The 20,482-nt window shown below is 38.9% G+C and overlaps 1 protein-coding gene across 1 annotated transcript in view; it reads left to right on the top strand.

Annotated features, from left to right (window-relative positions):
* Window positions 1-20,482, top strand: part of CAMKMT (calmodulin-lysine N-methyltransferase) — a 322,383-nt gene that overhangs the window by 148,687 nt on the left and 153,214 nt on the right.

Below are 20,482 nucleotides of genomic sequence, written 5' to 3'. Positions count from 1 at the left end.
TACCTTAGACTGCTAAGACACACACAACCCTCCCCCCCCCCACACACACATGTATACCTTTGACCAGTTTCACATCTGCAATGTGACATTTAGCCCTAAAATCTCCTTAGCCCAAAGCTGCTGTTGTCCTTGTCTTGGGTGTTCCAACTTTTAGCATTTTCTTCCATGGTCACTCATGTGCTGCATCTGTCCTGAGGTTTACTTCAGAGCAGGCTCAGCCTTATTCTGCCACGACCATTTCCATCATCACAAGTACTTGATCTGTTTCACGTTTTATGGAATCGATAAATCTCATCCCTAAAGAGTCCAGCAGGCCTTTGATTCCTGACCTGACATTTGCTAATGCTATTCCTGATGACCTGCCACTACGGATCTGCAGCCCTGCACTCTGTGTTTGACAACACTCATAATATGAATCAATATTCAGCATTCAGTAAGTGAGCTGGGGAGTCATTTCACTGCTGCAAAAGGCAGCATTGCCCCTGGGCAGCTGTCAGAAATGGGTAGTTATTAATAGCCCTCTCTTTTCACTTAGCATAGTCAGTAGGGGTCAGGCATGAAATGATTTAATCAGTTTATGATATCTGTGACAGAGAGCACTTAAAATGTAATCACAAAATTTAGGTAGAAGTGTCCCTGGGCTGTTGTAATGTTTTTCTCACTTAATTTTCCCTAATGCTGATACAGTGCAGTGCACACTGAGAGACTGTCCAGACAACAAAATGACACATGATTTGGTGTTGGTTGCATTTCTCCCTCTGTAAACTTGCCTTTTTTAGCAGGATTTTCCACTTTAAAATATAGACTGTAAATCCCTAAGGGTAAGTAAGGCTAAATCTGGGTTGGCTTGCCTGGTTGTGCAAAATGTGTCTGGTGTGGAGGGGTCTTGTAGATGGGGAAAAGGGAACCTGACTGGGCAGATGAGGCTCAAGCTAATAAGTCTCTGATTCCCAAAGAAAATGCAAATAGAAATAAGGGAACATGATCCACGTACAAAGACCTCCACTCCAATATTGGTAACCTTATTGGGCCATGAGGCAGCCACTTAGCAATTATTTGGGCAGAAGAATAAAAGCTGTTCTAGGCTGATGGTCTGGGAGGACAGTGCCTCAGCAAGGATTGGTCAAGTTGGGAAATCAGGGTTCAGATTAGGTGCAGAGAATGAAATCATTTCAAGTTAATCGTCCTGACTCTGTTGAATGTCATAGTTAGACAAATAAATGCCACTTCTAGTCCCCGATTTAGAGTTCTCTGTGAATCCAGAGCCTTGAAAGCTCTGCCATGGCCCAAGACCATTTCTCGCTAGGTGCTTTGGTTTGCACTATTTGCTTACTTTTATAAACTAGGAAGCCATGGTCTCACATGGAACCATAAGCCCTAATAACAGGAGTCTCCTGGGATAGGCATGATTCTAAAATGGCCCTCATGATTCCCCCTTGGCGTGCACACACCTTCTTCCAGATATTTAGTCAATCGCTAATCTAGGTATTGCTGCGTGTGGAAGGATTTTGCAGACATAATTAAGGCCCCATATCAGTTTACCTTCACGCAGGGAGACTATCTGAGTGGATCTGACCTAATCACATGAGCGCTTTAAAACTGAGTCTAGATGTCAGAGACAGGAAGTCAGGTTGAAAGCATGAGAAGGATTTGCTGACTTGAAGATGGAAGGAGCCATATGGCAAGGAATGTGGGTGGCCCCTTAGTGACAACCTGCAAGGAATAGGGGACTTCCACCCTACAACAGCAGGAGCTGAGTTATACCAACAACAAGAATGACGTGGACGTGGATTTCTTCCCCCTCAGTGTCTCCAGATGAGAAAGTATGGGCAACACCTTGATCTCAGCCTGTGATGCAGAGAACCCATCCACACGGCGCTGGGCCACTGACCTACAGAACTTTGAACTAACCAATGGCTGCGATTTTAAGCTGCTAAATTTGTTACGAAGTAATAGAAAACAAATACATCTTTCTTTGGCTCTTGCCTGTTGCACATTAGTTGCCTCCCAGGTCAGAAGAAAACATGATCTCCTTTTTTTTGTTTTGTTTTCACATCCTATGTTCATTTCAAGGTCATCCATTAAGTTCTTTCTGTTAGAGGAAAATGTTCTCAGTTCATTTGCAGAAAGAGATGGTTGTGGTCTCTGAAGCTAGTGAATGACTAAGATTTTCTTACTTTACCAGCTTTGTCCACTTCTTTGGATTCTCTCTGGGACTAATCACTGAGGCACTCCCCCTCCCCCAGGGAAATTCTCTGCCAGAGTGCTATGATTATAGTTACATAATCCCCAAAACACTGAAAATGCACATTGAATGGCAAACATAATTCTCCCCAAGGGAAGAGGAGAATCCTTCTCTCACAGCAGGAAGACTCGTTTTTTTTTCCTGTCAAGTCACCTGCCACAGCCTCTTGAACCACTCATATATTTTCAACCCATTTCTTGGCAGAGGATTGTTATCCCTTTGTTTATGGGCTTAACTTAAGAATCTCAAAAGCCTCAAACTCCAGTTAGCCTATTCCTGTGTGATATCTACCAACTCCACCTGATCCTGGGCTTTCATCTTAGAAGGACAGAATGGGTCTTCTTGAACTTCTTGAACTTCAGCCATACATTTTTGTCCCAGGCTCAGCTCTATCATGTTAAAAGTCATGGTGTTATGTGGAAAGCATCTTTATCCTTCTTTTGCTTATTAATTCTAGAGTCTAGGATTTTTAAAATACAAGAGATTCACTCTGATCCACCTGACTTGGAACTAACATTAAATGTTGGGCAGAGAAGGGGGAGGGAAGCTGTGTGGGGAAAGGGGTGTGCATGGGTAATCACATTCACAGAAATGCCTTGCTAAGGAGATAATGTCAGTGCAAAGAACAACAGCATATTCATATATTTTAAGACTGACATTTAAAAGTGTATTTACATAGGAATGCATATATGAAAATTCCATAAGTGGAGCTAGGAAATGACTTAAATCATTTATGGAATGTCTACTAGGAAGTCAACATTAAGCTGGGCTCTTGGGAAGACAATGAACACAGAGAACTTACAGGTACCTCATTATCTTTTTGTCTATCTCTACACAGTGAATATAGAAAGAAGTCAGCAACCAAATAATAGCTAGTGAGCATTTACTCACTGTCTTCTGAACCAAAGGAGCTCTCTAAGAGCTTACAGTATCTGGGTGAGTTAAATTCTGTGGTTCCCTCTTTTCCACTTGTCTTATAATTTGGGAGTAAGCCAATGGTATATTTATTGCCTCATGCATTGAGGAAGCACCTAAGGACTGTTGCAAGATATAAAGGGAACTGTGGATGTTCTATGTAGTCTCTGAATATCTTCACAGGGACCGCCAAGAATGGGGCATGGGGCTAAAGTTTTAAACTACCCATCAGTGAATGTCCAGCTACTTAAATTCCTGTATATAATCTATGACAACTTCAAAACCTGAAAGCCAATTATTTTTAAGGCAGTTTCTTCAGTGTTTTGTTTTGGGAAAAGTTATCTATCCCACTGCTTCATTTATTCCAGGCATCTGCAAAATCTTTATTCTCTTTTTTAGATTGTCCTTACAAAGAACCAGATGCAGGGCTTCACACAGTGTCATGCTGTGGATGGGCATGCCCAATATGTCACATTATTGAATCTATAAATTGACTCCAGAAACCTGAGCACAAAGACCTTAAATTCCCATTGCCCAGGTGACTGACTCTAAGCAGGTGGTTCAGGCATAATGTTGGCAGGGTTGGAAGTTCTGAAGGGAATTGTACTTGCTGCCCTTTGTATTCCTCTGGCCATTACTGATGGGCCTTGAAGCTCCCTGGAGTTTTATGCATAAGAAAAAAAAGGTGTCCGATTTGCCTTCTTGAGTAGTTTTATCAGGGGCACCTGTGGTCTGTATTTAACATTCAGTTGCAAGAGAGAGTTCCCAACAAAAAGATGCTGGAACACAGCCAGTCCATTAGCATCGAGGCCATGCTTTCTTCAAAACATCCTGACTGGGCTCTAAACTAAAGAATGCTTTTTAAATGGAAGCAATAGAAAGATTTGTTGAAATTTTATGTCATTGTAGATGAATTTGCGTGGCAGAATAGAGATGATTACCAGCACGGTACACTTGAGGACATCACAGTGAGGTACTGTGCTAAGTGCTTTTGCACGTTCCTTCATTGGATCTTCATAACAGTCCTGGGAATCACATGATATCACTCTCACTTTCCATAAGAGAAAACAGGTCTATAGATGACCCACTTTGGTATAACTGTGAGGAACTGTCCATAAAGGTATGTTGGCATTTATATCAGAACAAGATTAACTTTATCAGCACAAAGTGCAATATGGGTTTCTAACCTATAGTGTGGATATATATTCACAGTGATTTTGATATAGTCTTTACTACTTCTGAATGTTTTTAATAAAATTCAGAAGAGAACGCTTTTTAAAAAAAAACAAAAAAACACCTCGTTTTATTTCTGGCTTCCTCATTAGCAAGCCACAAAAACTGAGCCAAGTCAGTTTGACATTCTATATAGGACTTGACATTCTTCTCTAGAAATGGAAGATTTTACTTGGTGAGCTTTGTAGTTGATAACAGCTCTAAAATTCTGGAATTGTATGCAATTGGGATCCTTCCACACAAAATACTATAGCAGTGCTCAGAATCTGGTATGAGGTCTGGACATATTTTCCATTTATTGAGCACTTACTATGTTTCAGGAACCACACTAAGCAATTTATATACATTATCTTACTTAATTCTTACTACTGTCCTGTGAATATTATTCCAATTCTACAAATGAGGAAATAGATATACAGAAAAACTAAGTAATTTGTCCAAAGTGGTGATGCAGTTGAGATATGAAACCAGTCTGTTTGACCACAAAACCTGCCTCTTAACCATTGGGTGATTATTCAGCCTTAGAGACAGAATACATTTATATAGTTTAGGCAGGACATTTCCTCCTGATGGTCATTAGAAAAGCCTACAAAGATTTTAGAAGAAAGAAATATTTTAGAAGAAGGAGAGTTGGAAAGAAAGTAAGAGATTTCTCTTTTAAGTGTACATTTTCCTTACCTAGTATAAGGAATAATAATGTATTGTCAATGTTGGTAATATTACTATTAATATTGAGCTGAAATAGTTGTCATACCTGCCATAAATCTTCAGGCTTATTTGTATCCAGATGATCAAAAATGGTTTTCCATTCTTCATTATTCCTCTGGATAGTACTGAGTGTGGGCTGCCTGATGTCTTACATCCATTTCTGTGCCTGTAACAGTCAGGGCTTAGGATGACCATATAATGTATCATACAAACGGGAACACTTTTGAGAGTGAAAAGGGGGTGCTATTAATAATTGTGCTAGAACAACAGCTTGAACCAGGACTGTCCCAGGCACACCAGGCCGTATAGTCAGTCACCTTGGGTTAAGGAGAATAGGTTTGTGGTTCTTAATCTGGTTGACAGGACAGAGGTTTTCAGATATTTAGACTAAAATACAAAATTCTCTTTTGGACTTAATAAAATTTAGTAAATCTTCATGGCAAACACTTGTTGGGCAATGTCCACATGCCAAATTCTCCTTGACATATAGTATGCCTGAAGTCAAATGGTGTTTAGCCAAAGCGTTCAAAGTCAGAATAGTCCCTCATCACAGAAATTAAGTACCAGATGTGCTATGATTTAAAGTTTTACAACACATCAAAGTCTTTTGTTGAAAATCTATAACATCTTCAGCAAATAGCAGACATTCAAGTACCTGTATCTGACCAATGCAATATTCTACTATTGGCACTCTGTTGACCAAGAAGGTCATATATGTAGTTAGCACATGAACCTCTACTCTGTTCTCTCATATAAGTGCTATGATTCTGATGTAACTATATAGAAGTTCTCCTAAAAATGATAAGTTGACTTTTAACCTCTGTTATATATCACTAGAGGCCCAGTGCACGAAATTCGTGCACGGGGTGTGTGTGTCCCTCAGCCCAGCCTGCACCATCTCCAATCTGGGTCCCCTCTCATAATCCAGGACCGCTGGCTCCCAACTGCTCACCTGCCTCCCTTCCTGATTTCCCCTAACCACTTCTGCCTGCCAGCCTGATCACCTCCTAACCACTCCCCTGCCAGCCTGATTGATGCCTAACTGCTCCCCTGCCAGCCTGTTTGCCCCTAACTGCCCTCCTCTGCCGGCCTGGTCACCCCTAACTGCCCTCCCCTGCAGGCTTGATCGCCCCGAACTACCCTCCCTTGCAGGCCTGGTCCCTCCCAACTCCCCTCCCCTACTGGCCATCTTGTGGCGGCCATCTTGTGTCCACATGGGGGCAGCCATCTTGTGTGTTGGAGTGATGGTCAATTTGCATATAACTCTTTTATTAGATAGGATTGTATCCCATTAAAAGGACATAGCATCCTTCTTTCCATGGGCGAGACACAGTTTTTAAAGTCATAAATGCACCCTGAATATGGTATTCCCTGTCTGTGGCCTACTAGAGTTGGATGGTAAGATACTTAACAGTTGTATCCTTTTCCTCCCTATTCTAATAAATGATACAAGTATTATCACAGCTTGGATAGAGTTTCTAAATGTAATTTCATACTAAAATAAAAGAATAAGTTACCAAATGAAGATATTTTCATGAGTTTAAAATTTAAAACCTCCCTCTTACAAAGTAGCTTTCATCTGCTAGCTTATTGGTTACCTCTATAGTTTGGTTGGGTATTCTGGTACTGTAAACCACAAAATTTTAAAAATAGGTTCTGGCCATTAATGTTGAGTGACTTGAAAATAAATAAGTATGGAGAACCTTAAGAAATGGATATATGTTTAATTTTTTTTTAAAATGTTTGTTTATCCAGTATGACCATTTTGCAATCTTATCCATTGAACAAATTTCTAGTGTCTGTGTACTAAGTAGCAGTTATTATATGGGATAACCATTAGACATTCAAAGACGAATAAAATATAGTTTCTGCCTTCAAGCAACTGACTTTTCTGGAGGAGATGGACAAGAGAGTAGGAAAAGTCAATAATTCAGTAAGCATTATGAGAGGTATGGACTGGGTATTGTGGGAGCACAAAAATCTCCCTGGTAGTTAAGTAAATGGAAGCTGGACCCAGATCACCACCTGGGTTTGAATCCTGACTTTGCCACTGTTGGCTGTGTGGCCTTGAACAAGTTACTTGACATTTTTTGTGCCTGATTTTTTTTTTTTTTAAAATGAGAGTAAATAATGAGTGAATATTTATAAAGTGCTTAGTACAGTGTCTGCTACATAGTAAGTGCAGCATTGTTGTCTATTAAATAAGTAAAAAAGAACAGATGAGTAGGAATTAACCAGATGAAACGAGCTTTAGTTGAGATGGAAGTAGCGGAGATGGAATAGTTCTAGCAGAGGAAATTGCATTTATAAATAGACTTGACAGTAGTTGTGTTGCAACTACCAAAAAGAGTAGAAAGGGGGCAGCAATGAGAGAAGAAACTGGAGAGGTAGCCAGGAACCATATTATACAGTCTTGTATAAAAGCCTGGCGATGGTTTGCATTCTCAGATTCTTGTTTTTATGATATTTACAAGGAAGATAGATTGGAAAGGGAGACCATTCAGAGGCTGTTGACATAGTTCTGATAGAAAATTGCTGAGGCCTTACACTAAGGGTATTGATAGTGGGGTGGAGAGAAAGAGAACTGATTAGAGAGCTGTAAGAAAGTAGTTATTAGGATTTGCTGACTGTTTGAATGTGTGGGATAGTGGTAGCCAGATGCGACTCCCAGGTTTCTGGCTTAAGCAGAAAGGTAATGCTTAAGTAGACAGGTAATGCTTACGCAGAGACTACAGGAGAGAAGAACAAATTAGGGTAGAGGTGGATCAAGAGGGTGAGTTTCCTTTTAGGTATTTTGAGTGTGTGTGGAGTCCATAGGATAGTTAGAAGAACAGCCGTTGCCTGTTCAGAAGGTCTAGAGGCCAGGAGAGAGGACTCAGCCGGAGACATGAATTTGGGGGTCCTCTTTAAATGCATGTGAGTTGATCGTGGGTGAGATTACATTAAGAAGAGGAATAAAAAAAGAGTAGACTAAAGCTTAGGATAGATTCTTGGTGATCACTAATTTGAAGGGTGGACAGTAGCATAAAAACATGGGAAATAGACTGAAAAGGAATGCCCAGAGAGGAGGAAAACTGGGAGAAGGTGTTGTCATAGAAACCAAGAGAGGAGAAACTTTCAAGAGGGAGAGAGTGGTCAACCATGTCAAATCCTGCAGAGATGTTGGGTAGGATGAGGACAGAAAAGTGTCCATTGAATTTAACAACAAAGAGGTCATTATTGATTTTTGGCCAGAGAGGCTGCCAGGGGGTAATAAGGAGTGGCAGCCAGATTGCAACGGGTTGAAGAGTGAATGGGAGGAGAGGAAGTCAGGCTTGTCTGTGAAGGAAAATCAAGACACAGGGCAGCAGAAAGGGGAGTGTAGGGTTATGGCTGTCTGTGTTGTAAGTGGCATCTTCATTGAAAAGTGAAAAGACTTAAAAAATAGCTAGACGTTAGGGGGATGTAATTTTACTCCAGGGAGAAAATGTACAGAAAATATCCCACCCCACCCCCTTGATGCAAAAGTTTATCTTTTTAGCTCTTGCCTATATGGTTTGCTTTGCCTCTTTTCACTGATTAAATGCTTTCTTTATTAATTTTCCAAGTTAAAAGAGTCGTTCATAATTAATGATAATGAGGTTTGTAAGTATTATTTATCACAGAAATATTCAGTAGAAATGATATTGGTAATAACTATTGTGTCCTCTTTTTCATATTCATAGCTCTGTTGAAGGACAGAAAAAAAGCATTTGGAATGTTTTCTGTTTTGTTTCTGGGGTTTTTCGGGGGGTGGGGGAGCTGTGTTCAAATGCTAGTGCATTCCCTCATTTGAGGAAATAAGACTAGCACATGAAACAAGTAGGAAGCAATACTGAACTGTGTTTAATAAGGCACTTAATTTTGAGGACAATCCTTTGGTTTGCTTGGCATTCCTCTTTTGAAGAAGGGGAATGTTAGTGGTATAGTTTGGGGGGTTGCTCCCGATCTTGAGCTGAACTTTGGGAATACTTTGCACAAGTCATGTAATTTATTTCTTTTTTAAAAAAATATATTTTATTGATTTTTTTACAGAGAGGAAGGGAGAGGGATAGAGAGGTAGAAACATCGATGAGAGAGAAACATCAATTAGCTGCCTCTTGCACACCTCCTACTGGGGATGTGCCCGCAACCAAGGTACATGCCCTTGACCGGAATTGAACCTGGGACCTTTCAGTCCACAGGCCAATGCTCTATCCACTGAGCCAAACCGGTTAGGGCCATGTAATTTATTTCTGCTTGATCCCCTTCTCTTCCTTCTTCCATGTGTAAAATAGAAACAATAACAATAGTAATAATCTCTTTAGAAAAGGTTGGTGAAAAAAATTTCTAAATAAGTAACAGAATGGTTGGTACCATATTTCTGATTCATTGTCTATTGGCTTGTTACCAGCAAGTGATCAATTCCTTTATGTGGAAAGAGGATTTTTTAAGTGTACGTTCCATTGTTTTCTAGACTTCCCCATTTTATGTTGCTATTTTAAAATTATAAGAGATAGACAGATGCTCTTTGTATTTAATATACAATATCATATTAAGGGAAAATAATATGTTAAGGGATAGGAGGAATTTTAAGCATTACATTAGCCATCACTCTCTGCTTCCTATCAATTTAGGTCTCCCGACCCAGCATATCAGTCAATTTAAAATACCTGTTAGCAGGACTCTGACTAGAAAACTTACGTGATGAGTTTCTTCTTGAGATAATCAACTGCAGAATTGTCAGTGTTTTAAAGAGCTCTTTTGCACTGTCAAGCTTCCTTGTCATTTGCCAAATTTAGGCTTTGGGATGGGCCAAACTAAATATATGGAAGGATACAGGGGATGCTTTTATCTACTGTTGTAGCCTCAGAAGATGTTTTCTAAGGCAAAAGTCCACCTTCAATAGACAGGGTTTATTAGAGAGCTGTTGGATGAGAAGCACAACCCAGTGTTGTTTTAATTAGGATACAATATTCACAGAGTCAGGGACTAATAGTGTTGGAAGGGGCTGTATTAGTCATCTATTCCAGCTACTCCTCAGTGCAGTAATCCCTCCTATAAGGATCTTGTGATTCTATTAATAGGTGAAACTGTTGCAGGTGTGAGAAAGTGTATTTCTATTTTGCACAACCACTTATTTTTTTAACATGATCCTCAGAATTTTCACCCTTTTTTTCTACCAAATCTGTCATCCATTCAAAAGGTGTATCTTGCACAGGGTCCAATATAGCAGACTATTACCTTAGTATATCTGAACCCTCCATCTGCTGACTGATACCTACTTAAGGAGTGGGTGAAAGAGTCTAGCAAAGTGCCTGAAATAGTTGATTGAGTTAGAATTTCATAATTAGTTCATGGTAAAGCACTTTATGGCTATTGGAAATCACCTTATTTTTCATTTGAACTATTACCAACCTGGGTCTGCTGTAATCTATACATGGTACTTGATTTTTTAAAGGTAAATAAGCTTTATATTTCTACCTGTCAAATTGCATTTGAATTGGAATAATATTGGCTTTAAGCATTTTATGCCAATCAAAGTTAATTCAAATTTCTATTTATCAGATTATTAACTAACTTTCCTGCTTTGGCTATTGGAAAAATAACCAAAAAGTTGGCCTTTGAAGTCTTTTTCCAAGTTGTAGATAAAATTTTCAAATAGGCTAGATCTAAACACACCATTCTGGGAATTTCTACTAAGGCATGTTGACATCCATCAACTAACTTGGCTGCTTGTTCTTGATCTTGTCCCTAAGGATCTTTCTGGGTCTTAGTTAAATGCTGCCTTGAAATTAAGAGATAATCTGTGGCATTCTTCCAACGACAGTCTGATTGTTCTGTCAAAAAGGGGGGTGTGGGAGGGGATGGGATGAGTTTGGCATACTTTCATTTCATTTATTAATATGTAGTTTTGGGGGGAGGGGTTATAACTATACATTTTGGGGGTTATAATTTTACCTTATCTTTTACCTTTAAAAACTCTGAACAAAGCCTGTGCTCATCTCCATTCTCCTGGCACCTCAGGCCCTGGTTTTTGGGATGTCTCAAAATTCCTAATTTTGATTCTGCATGCTCAACCTCAAACTCTTTCAGTACCCTGGAATGCAGTTGGTCTAAGTTTTGCAAGCTTGAATCCACTTGAAATGACTTCATGCTACTTTCTTACTATCTTCCATCTTAGATGGGATTTGAGTCTTCCTTTTTGATCCCTGTTCTACCCTTTCCAGAGAGAAAATTACGTCAGAGCAAAAAAGGAATTGATACCTACCATCTTCTTCCTGTCACCCTTTGTTATTACATTGCACACCCCGAACACTGGTCCTGTAGCATTCTTGTTTACCTTCTTGTTCCAAACAACCTTATATAATCTTTATCATTTTTTCTTCCTTCTTCCAAACCCCAGCATTCTGGAATATAGCGTAAAAATAAACAGGAAGGCTGAATTCTTGAAAGTTGGTGTTGCTATTTCAGATCTTTGCACACAGAGGTAGTTTGCTATGCAATATTGTTTTGTCATAAAACAACATGTGCTTGTGTGTGGGTGCATGCATGGGAGTCTATAGCCCGTAAATCTGTTGGGTAAATTAGAGGAGGCTAAAAAGGAATTGAAGATTACAAATTATCTCTACTGGCTGTTGAATATTTCATGTCAATTAAACATTTGCAGAACCCAAGTATACTATTATGATCCACTCATAACCATTACGAGACTGGCACATACAGCAATAGCCATTGCTGAGGCTACTGTACTACCCTGGCACGAATAATAATAAACTGGGGTCCCCCTAGACATAATGAACAGTAATATAATTTTGTACTTATTCTCCTAGCATGATGAAGCAGCAAGCTAAATTGAGTTTGTAGATAAATTTTGACATATGGGTCTTATTCCTAAAGAAAAAGCGCTATTCTTGCTCTGGCTTTGTTCCAGAATTCTGCAGAAATCCACATGGTGGCTTATTGTTGTATTACAAAAAGGTACTACAAGTATTTTTTTATGAAAGAGAACAAATTGCTAAGTTCAATTAATCCTTTGCGGCAGATTTTGGAATTTCTTTTCAGTCTGACTGCCGGATCCTATGTGAGCTATTGTTTGACTCACACAGGGGCAGTCTTAAAGGCCTATGAACCACAAGGCCACTGTGGGAGCTTCTAGTTGATGGTGGAAGGATCAAGCAGCCTTCTTCGTCACAGCAGTGAAATGGGATGTTAACATCATTGTTTAAAAAAAAGATTAGCCATAAGAGAGGAGGTTAAGAAGTTACGGCAGAATCTTACCTTTGCGACAGCATGGATGGACCTGGAGATTATTATGCTAAGTGAAATAAGCCAGTCAGAGAAAGAGAAGTACCATGTGATCTCACTTATATGTGAAAGCTAATGAATAAAATAAACTGACGAACAAAATAGAAACAAGGCATGGATACATGGAACAGACTGACAGCTGTCAGAGGGGAGAGGGCGGGGGGACTGGATGAAAGAAGAAGGTGAAGGGATTAGCCAAAGAACATAATATACATAACATATAGACACAGACAACAGTGTGGTGATAGCCAGAGGGAAAGGGGGTGTGGGCTTGGTGGAGGTGGGCAAATGGGGGGGGGGTGAGAATGGGGACAGAAAGAGACTTTGCTTGGGATGACAGGCACATGATGCAGTGTGTAGATAATATATTGTTGAGTTGTACACTTGAAACCTGTATGGTATTGTGAACCAATGTCACCCCAATAAATTCAATTACAAAAAGGAAGTTGTGGCAGAATCTAAACAAATCTAGGCCTTTTGACTGACAATCTAAGAACTCCACTTGACATTTATGAGTAGATGCAGTCTGAGAAATTGTTTAAGAATAGTCAGTTCAGGGGTGCTTTTAATTTAAAAATTTAAGGTAAACGGAAAACATACATGTTAAAACATCTCAGTTGACATGTCTCCTAATGCTTATAACAAGGATTTGTAAGTGTGTATTTAAAAGTCAGGTCCTGATTTGTAAATATTTCTCAGGGAGACAAGATTCTAGGGTTAAACGTCTAGTAGTAGCAGAAAGCAGAATTGAAGTGTCAGAGTAGAGCCAAAGTCAGAAGCTTGAAGGAGGAGGACTGTTACCATAGGGACCAGTATTCCAGAAGTAAATTCTGCCTATGAGTGTTACCAGTTGACCAAGAGATTCCTATGTGGGTTTGTAAACTATCAAATCTTTTGTATGTGGGTTTATAAAGTGTTCTCAGTATGGAATTATTGGGATGATGTAATGGAGGAAGAGCAATTTTCTTGCAGCTCATTTAGCTGTACTGGTTCAGTCTTGGGTATCCAAAGAACTCTGAGATTGTCTTAATTAACATTAATTCAGCACTTCTGTCAAGTTTATATGACGTATGCAATCCAGCCATCAGTCAGTGGCATATTAAAATGCTCTCCGCAGGACCACAGAGCTGTGGGTGACCACTACACAGACATGTTTGCTGGGCAGGAACACTCATATTTCTGTCCTAAACACTGCACAGAGCAACAGCTATCAGTTGTAATGGAAAAATTGTGTTCATTCAAGAGAGTCTTGAACATTTTGCTTCTTTCTCATGTAAATTCTTTGTTGTAAAGTCAGGGGAAGTATACAACACACACAGTTTTGAGTAACAGTGTCTAAGCAGGTGCACTGATGGAAGTGGGGTTCCATTTGGAGGAAGCTGAATTTAGGTCTTAGCTTGTTTTCTGGAAGGGAAAGATTGCTGTTTTCTGGAAGGGAAAGATTGCTGTTAGATAGAGGCAGACATGAGAGGGATGAGAATCGAAAGAAGGTAAGAAGAGAGGCCTTCCCATGTCAGGCTTCTTCACAATTATGTGTGTTGTCCTGGCACAACCCTGCTAGTACAACTTATGACAGAATCCAAAATTTGGGAGCCAAACCAGGCATTAACTGGTTACTTCAACAGCACAGCCATAGAAGCTGTTTTCAAAGTTGATGGTCACTGCTCTCTGTGGATCTAGGGTTATTCATCCTAGTGTTTATTGACTGCTTAGTTAGCATGAGGGAAACTGGTGAATGAGACACAATACTATTCCTGTCCTCATGGAGTACACGCAGGACCTGGGAAGGTTAATTGTTTACTTGTGCTATGATAAATGTTGCTGTTAGAGCTTCTAACAAGGAGGTCTAAGTTGCCATGGTGGGCTGGAGAGACCAAGGTATGCATTCTTGAGAAATAGTTCGGCATAAATCCAAAGGATGCATGTGAGTTAGAGGCAAAAAAAAAAAAAAAAAAGTGGGGCACAGTGTTCTGGATAGTGGGAAGAGTGTATGCAAAGTCCCTGAGGCAGCAATGAGCTTGGTATTACAGAAACAAAAAGTCTAAAATGGCTAGCCTGGCATAGCTCAGTAGTTGAATGTCGACCTATAAACCAGGAGGCCATGGTTCGATTCCCAATCAGGGCACATGCTCAGGTTGTGGGCTCCGTCCCCAGTGGGGGGCGTGCAGGAGGCAGCCGATCAATGATTCTCATCATTAATGTTTCTCCTCCTCTCTCCCTCTCCCTTCCTCTCTGAAATCAATAAAAAATACATTTTAAAAAATTATTTATAAAATGGCCAGCCTGGCTGGAGCAGGTGAGCAAAACAGGAGAGGAAAGAGAAAGAGCCAGACTTTGCAGAACCTCATGGTATGGCAAGGGTTTTGACCTTTCCCCTAAAAGCAGTGACAAAGCATTGAAGGTGCAAAGCTGGGGGAATGACATGCATAGCCTGGTACTTATGACGAACCCTCTGCTTACAGAATGCACCAATTACAAGGGCTGGAATGGGATGTGGGCTCTGAGGGGCCCCGGGGAGGCCACTGCAAATCCAGAACAGGAAACTGGAGCAAGGATGAGGGCAGGGGAAGACATACAAGGGAGAGAAGGGGAAGCACTCAGGATATATTTATAAGGTACAATGGTCAGGTCTTGGCTTAGATGCCGTGATGGTGGTTGAAATGCCAGTCTTTAGGGCAGTCTCTGAATTTCACCTGAGCAGTCTGGCCATCGTACTTCAGTTTCTGGATTGTTTATTTAGATTAATGCTAGACAGTTAGAACCCCAGTGTGTGTGTTCTGAGAGACTCTGCCTCATGAATAAAATTCACACTCTCCCGTTATTTTTATTCATGAAACAGTTGTACCTAGAGATAACTCAATAGGAAAACTATTAATAACTGGTGATAACACCATCTCACTGCTTCAAAATAAATGTTTTTCATTTTCCAAAGTTCTAAGTTCAGTTACTTGCAATATTTCTGCCTACCTGCCGAAGGTCTGTAAGTCAAGATGCAAATATCATAGGCTTCTTACAGCTTATTATAGGAATGGGAATTTTCTTGGGAGATATTTTACAACATTTGCATGTGTAATCAAATGAAATATATTTCTTTCAAATGATTTGGAGTCACTTTCATTTTTCCCTATTTTAAAAATGAGTTTAATAACCTTACATTCTATATACCATTACTATTATTACCTTCCCTCAGTAGTTCTGTAAAATCCCTTCCAACTCTCAAATTCCATGATTTTCCTGCCTCTCTTCTTATTTCTCATGCCACCTCTTCTCTCTGTTTTCCATTTCTCTCTCTTTGTGGAGGTAGTGGCTGGCATGATCGATGTGGGTTAGAATTGTCAAGGAATATAGTTATCAAGGGAATCTTGGGCCTCCGTCATTGCCAATCCTCTTTCCTCCATTTCCTCTGTGCATTAGCTTCAAGTGCAGTCATTACTCATTTAGTCCTCAAATAAAATGCTCTTTGTTGCAATGACACTTTCCCCCTGGTATAAGGTAAAACGACACATCAGTCTGATAATGTGAATTTTATAGCAATTGGCAGATTTTATTTGTGTGGGGAATTTTTATAATTGTTGGTTACCTTTTTTAAAAGTTGCCATTTGGATTAAGGAGGATTTTATTTCTTAACTAGGATTATTTTTTTTAAAATCAGATACTAGTTTAGAATTGTTTTTCTCCTCTAAATAACAAATTCAGAGATGCTACATGGTTAATTTTTTTCTTTTTTAATTGGATCAGCCCCATATCAGGTATTTTATAAAGCCAGGATAAAGGTATTTAAGAGAAAATATCCATCCGATGAGTGATATTTCACCAAAAAACAATGAGGCCCATTTAAAGGAATACCTGAAATAAAAGTAATCCTAATGATAGATCTAATGCATCAGACCCATTGAGTTCCTTTAAACCTTATTCAATAAATGCCTGATTAATAAGTAATCCTGTTAAATGAATAAAACCCTAGCGTGCCAAATGGAGACATACAAAGCAATCATGATCAGACTTGTTATGGGAAAATGATAGATGAATAAATCTACTGTGCAATTAATTTATGGCTGAACTATGATGGACTCCCTGTGGCAACGCTAAAACTGTTAGAGCAGTGGTCGGCAAACCGCGGCTCGCGAGCCACATGCGGCTCTTTGGCCCCTTGAGTGTGGCTCTTCCACAAAATACCACGGCCTGGACGAGTCTATTTTAAAGAAGTAGTGTTAGCCTGTCAGAATGGCTATCATCAACAAATCAACAAACGACAAGTGTTGGCGAGGATGCGGAGAAAAAGGAACCCTCGTGCACTGCTGGTGGGAATGCAGACTGGTGCAGCCACTGTGGAGAACAGTATGGAGTTTCCTCAAAAAACTGAAAATGGAACTCCCATTTGACCCAGTAATCCCACTCCTAGGAATATATCCTAAGAAACCAGAAACACCAATCAGAAAGGATATATGCACCCCTATGTTCATAGCAGCACAATTTACAATAGCTAAGATTTGGAAACAGCCTAGGTGCCCATCAGCAGATGACTGGATCAGAAAACTATGGTACATCTACACAATGGAATACTATGCTGCCGTAAAAAAGAAGGAATTACTACCATTTGTAGGCACTTGGATGGAATTAGAGAACATTATGCTAAGTGAAATAAGCCAGTCAATGAAAGAAAAATACCACATGATCCCACTCATTTGGGGATAATGAAAAACATTACAAACTGATGAACAAAAAGATAGTTACAGAGGCAGTAAAGCATCAAACAGACTGTCAAATTACAGGGGTAAGGTTAGGGAGAGGTGGGGGAAATAAGAGATCAACTGAAGGACTTATATGCATGTATATAAGAGTAACCAACGGATGTAAAACATTGGGGGGTGAGGGCATGTATGGGAGTGGGGTGGGGGTGGGGGGCAATGGTAAGATATGTACACATATAATACCTTAATAAAAATTTGAAAAAAAAAAAAAAAAGTAGTGTTAGAAGAAGTTTAAGTTTAAAAAATTTGGCTCTCAAAAGAAATTTCAATCGTTGTACTGTGGATATTTGGCTCTGTTGACTAATGAGTTTGCCAACCACTGTTAAGAGCAATAGATTTATCATCTTCTTTCAAACAATTGCATTCCAGGAATTTAACAAAATACTATTATCTGAGTCTCCTTGTATCTATTTATTTACATGGGGGTAGACAGTTCCTTCTGTGCAGTCAGAACTAAGTAAATGTTTATTGTTATTGATACTGACCACAGCTGGAGCAATCTATGGTGAAAACTACTAAGGCTGATAGCTATTCTTATCTGCTTCTATTTCTTCGAACTTGATCAGAGTCACCTAATTTTTTAGATAGTTTGGTGTGAATAATTCTACTTTTTAAAACATTAAAAGCAAACCAACAAAAACAGGCCACAGGCTGTTTTGAAAACAATCTATACTATATATCATGTGGTTCCACTTAGCTTATAAAAGCACAAATTTGGGGCCATGTTTTAAGAAGATCATCAGAGATTGACAGGATATCAGAGTGCTGCATATTTTATCTTGTAAAGACAGCCTATATTATTTTAGTGTTATTTAATTTTTAGACAGGCAGTCATTGAAACAAAAAATAAAAAATGTTTGGAGCTGAAGGATAGATAATTGGAAGTTGTTAAGTGCTTAAATTCAGAGCATGGTGACAAGGTTAAAAGGGACTTGAGGATCAATAAATAAAACTGTTCAATGCAATCTTCCTTTTGTTTGGGGGGGAACTAGAGCTGATATTTTAAACCCAGTTCTTTTTACCAATATAACAGGACTTAAGAGAGAAGATCTGAATTAAAAGGTAAGTTTGTACAGTAATATAGAAAGATGTGGACTTTAACTAGAAGTTTGTTCTTTTTTTTCTCAGATATATAAGAATGGAGACTTTGTAGAGGTGAGGTAAAAGAGGAGGAGGGATTTCCTTAAAACATGAGGGAACAAAGAATTTGTTCCATTGGGATAGTATTTGAGGTCAGGTTTTAATAGTGTTTTAATATGCATTCAATAAACACACAGACATAAATCAGTGCAAGTAAAACGAAAACATTATCCTACTTTAAATTTACTCTGTTCTTTTCACAGTTAGTAGCTAGGCATCATAATTTCTTTAAAATTAATATCTGTGTGCAGCAATCTTGTGGAGTCTCTTGTTTCTAAGGCTTAACAACAAATGAATACAAATACATATATGTAGTGTGCTTCATTTATTTGCACTATTTTTCATGATCAGTTTGTTCATATAACATTGTTCTAAGGTATTCTTTGATATAATCTTGGTTATAAATAAAAAAGGAATATAAGTTATGGCTCTTGAAGAACTTATACTGAGACAACATTAACATATAAACATATGTTCATTAGAACATTGTATGACCTGTCATTCATTTATGAACTATTTTCATGAATTATTGACAAACACTCTGCAATTTAAAAATATTTTACTTTTTATGGTTATAAAATATGCATAACATAAAATTTGCCATTTTAAGTGTATGGTTCAGTGGCATTCAATACATTCACATTGTTTATCTCCAGTAGATGGGGATGGATGAGATTAAGAACATAGAGAGGGGAGAGGCAGAAGCAAAAGAAGACACAGGGAATCTGAAGTAAAGAGGACAGAAGTTATGGGTTGTAGTGCTCTGTGGCTTGGGAAGCAGTCATCCTCTGAAAATGAAGGGTCAGAGGCAAGTCTGAATGGTGGAGGATATTTACTGTGAAAAAAATAAAATGGAAAGCTTGTCGAATTTCATGAGGGTCCAGCATGAATGTGATCACTGATCAAAGTCAGTGTGGTTTTGTGACTTACACTGATAGTATTCAGCAGCCATAGGAGCAGGTAAGGAGGCTGTGATTGGTGAGATTACTAGGGTCTGAGGATCAGCATGTTAGGGTTAGTGAGAGAAGGGAGTAAAGAATAATAGTGCACTGGTGAAGCTAGAGAGTGCTTATGATTTGATTAGAAATAGCCTCACTTGCACAATTTTAAAAATGCAACTCAAAAGATAGCCATTGACACTTAAGTAGCTCCACATCTTCAATAGTCATCAGAATCCAAACAAAAATATTGCAAAGGACATTCATTCATTCAGTTTCTGTGGAAAGAACGCTGGCGTTCAATTCTGGACCTGTTTTCAAGGAGTTTATTTATAAATATTTACTTTCTTTGACCATTTATTTATTTATTTTTTAAATATATTTTATTGATTTTTTACAGAGAGGAAGGGAGAGGGATAGAGAGGTAGAAACATTGATGAGAGAGAAACATCGATCATCTGCCTCCTGCACACCTCCCACTGGGGATGTGCCCGCAACCAAGGTACATGCCCTTGACCGGAATCGAACCCGGAACCCTTCAGTCCGCAGGCCGACGCTCTATCCATTGAGCCAAACCGGTTTCGGCTTTGACCATTTATTAATACCATTTCTTCAAAGATATATTCAAATATGAAATATCTTCTTTAAGCATTCTGGTGAAGTGATTCCCCAGAGCAGGCAAATCACTTTGATGCTGATTGTTCCAGGGAAATGCTATGAATTCCCAGATGCTTCTTTAATACAGATGAATTGTAATAATAAAAGTAATGAAACTTTATGAATGCCTCATTTTTTATTATAGCTTTATATAAATTCAGTGTATGAATAATGATTAAAAGTAAACATTGTTAAGGCTATACAATAATATAAAGTACTTAACATTTGTAAGAGACCATTTGTTAAAGAAAATACCATTATATAATAATGAGGCTAATAATTTCACATGGAAATAACACTGTATTAGTTTGATGTATTCATACTAACAGTGAACATGATATTTTAAACTTTGCTGTCACATAATTATGCTGTACTTCATGAAATATTATCCTGTCACCTAGATAAACTCTTGAGTGCATATCTGTGCTCTTCAGCTTTAGATGGCAGATTGTAACATGTCACTGAGGTATTTTTAAGTGAAGAGGTGGGAAAACTCCTGGCTGAGTCATAGAGCTGATGATTTTTTCTTCCCTACTCTTCTACCTGGAGCAAGGCTCTCTAGAATAACACTGGCCTTTAGCAAAGAATTG

The sequence above is a fragment of the Plecotus auritus genome (assembly GCF_963455305.1).
Source record: "Plecotus auritus genome assembly, chromosome: 8".
NCBI lineage: Eukaryota > Metazoa > Chordata > Mammalia > Chiroptera > Vespertilionidae > Plecotus > Plecotus auritus.
This window is presented reverse-complemented; position numbering and strand designations above follow the sequence as displayed.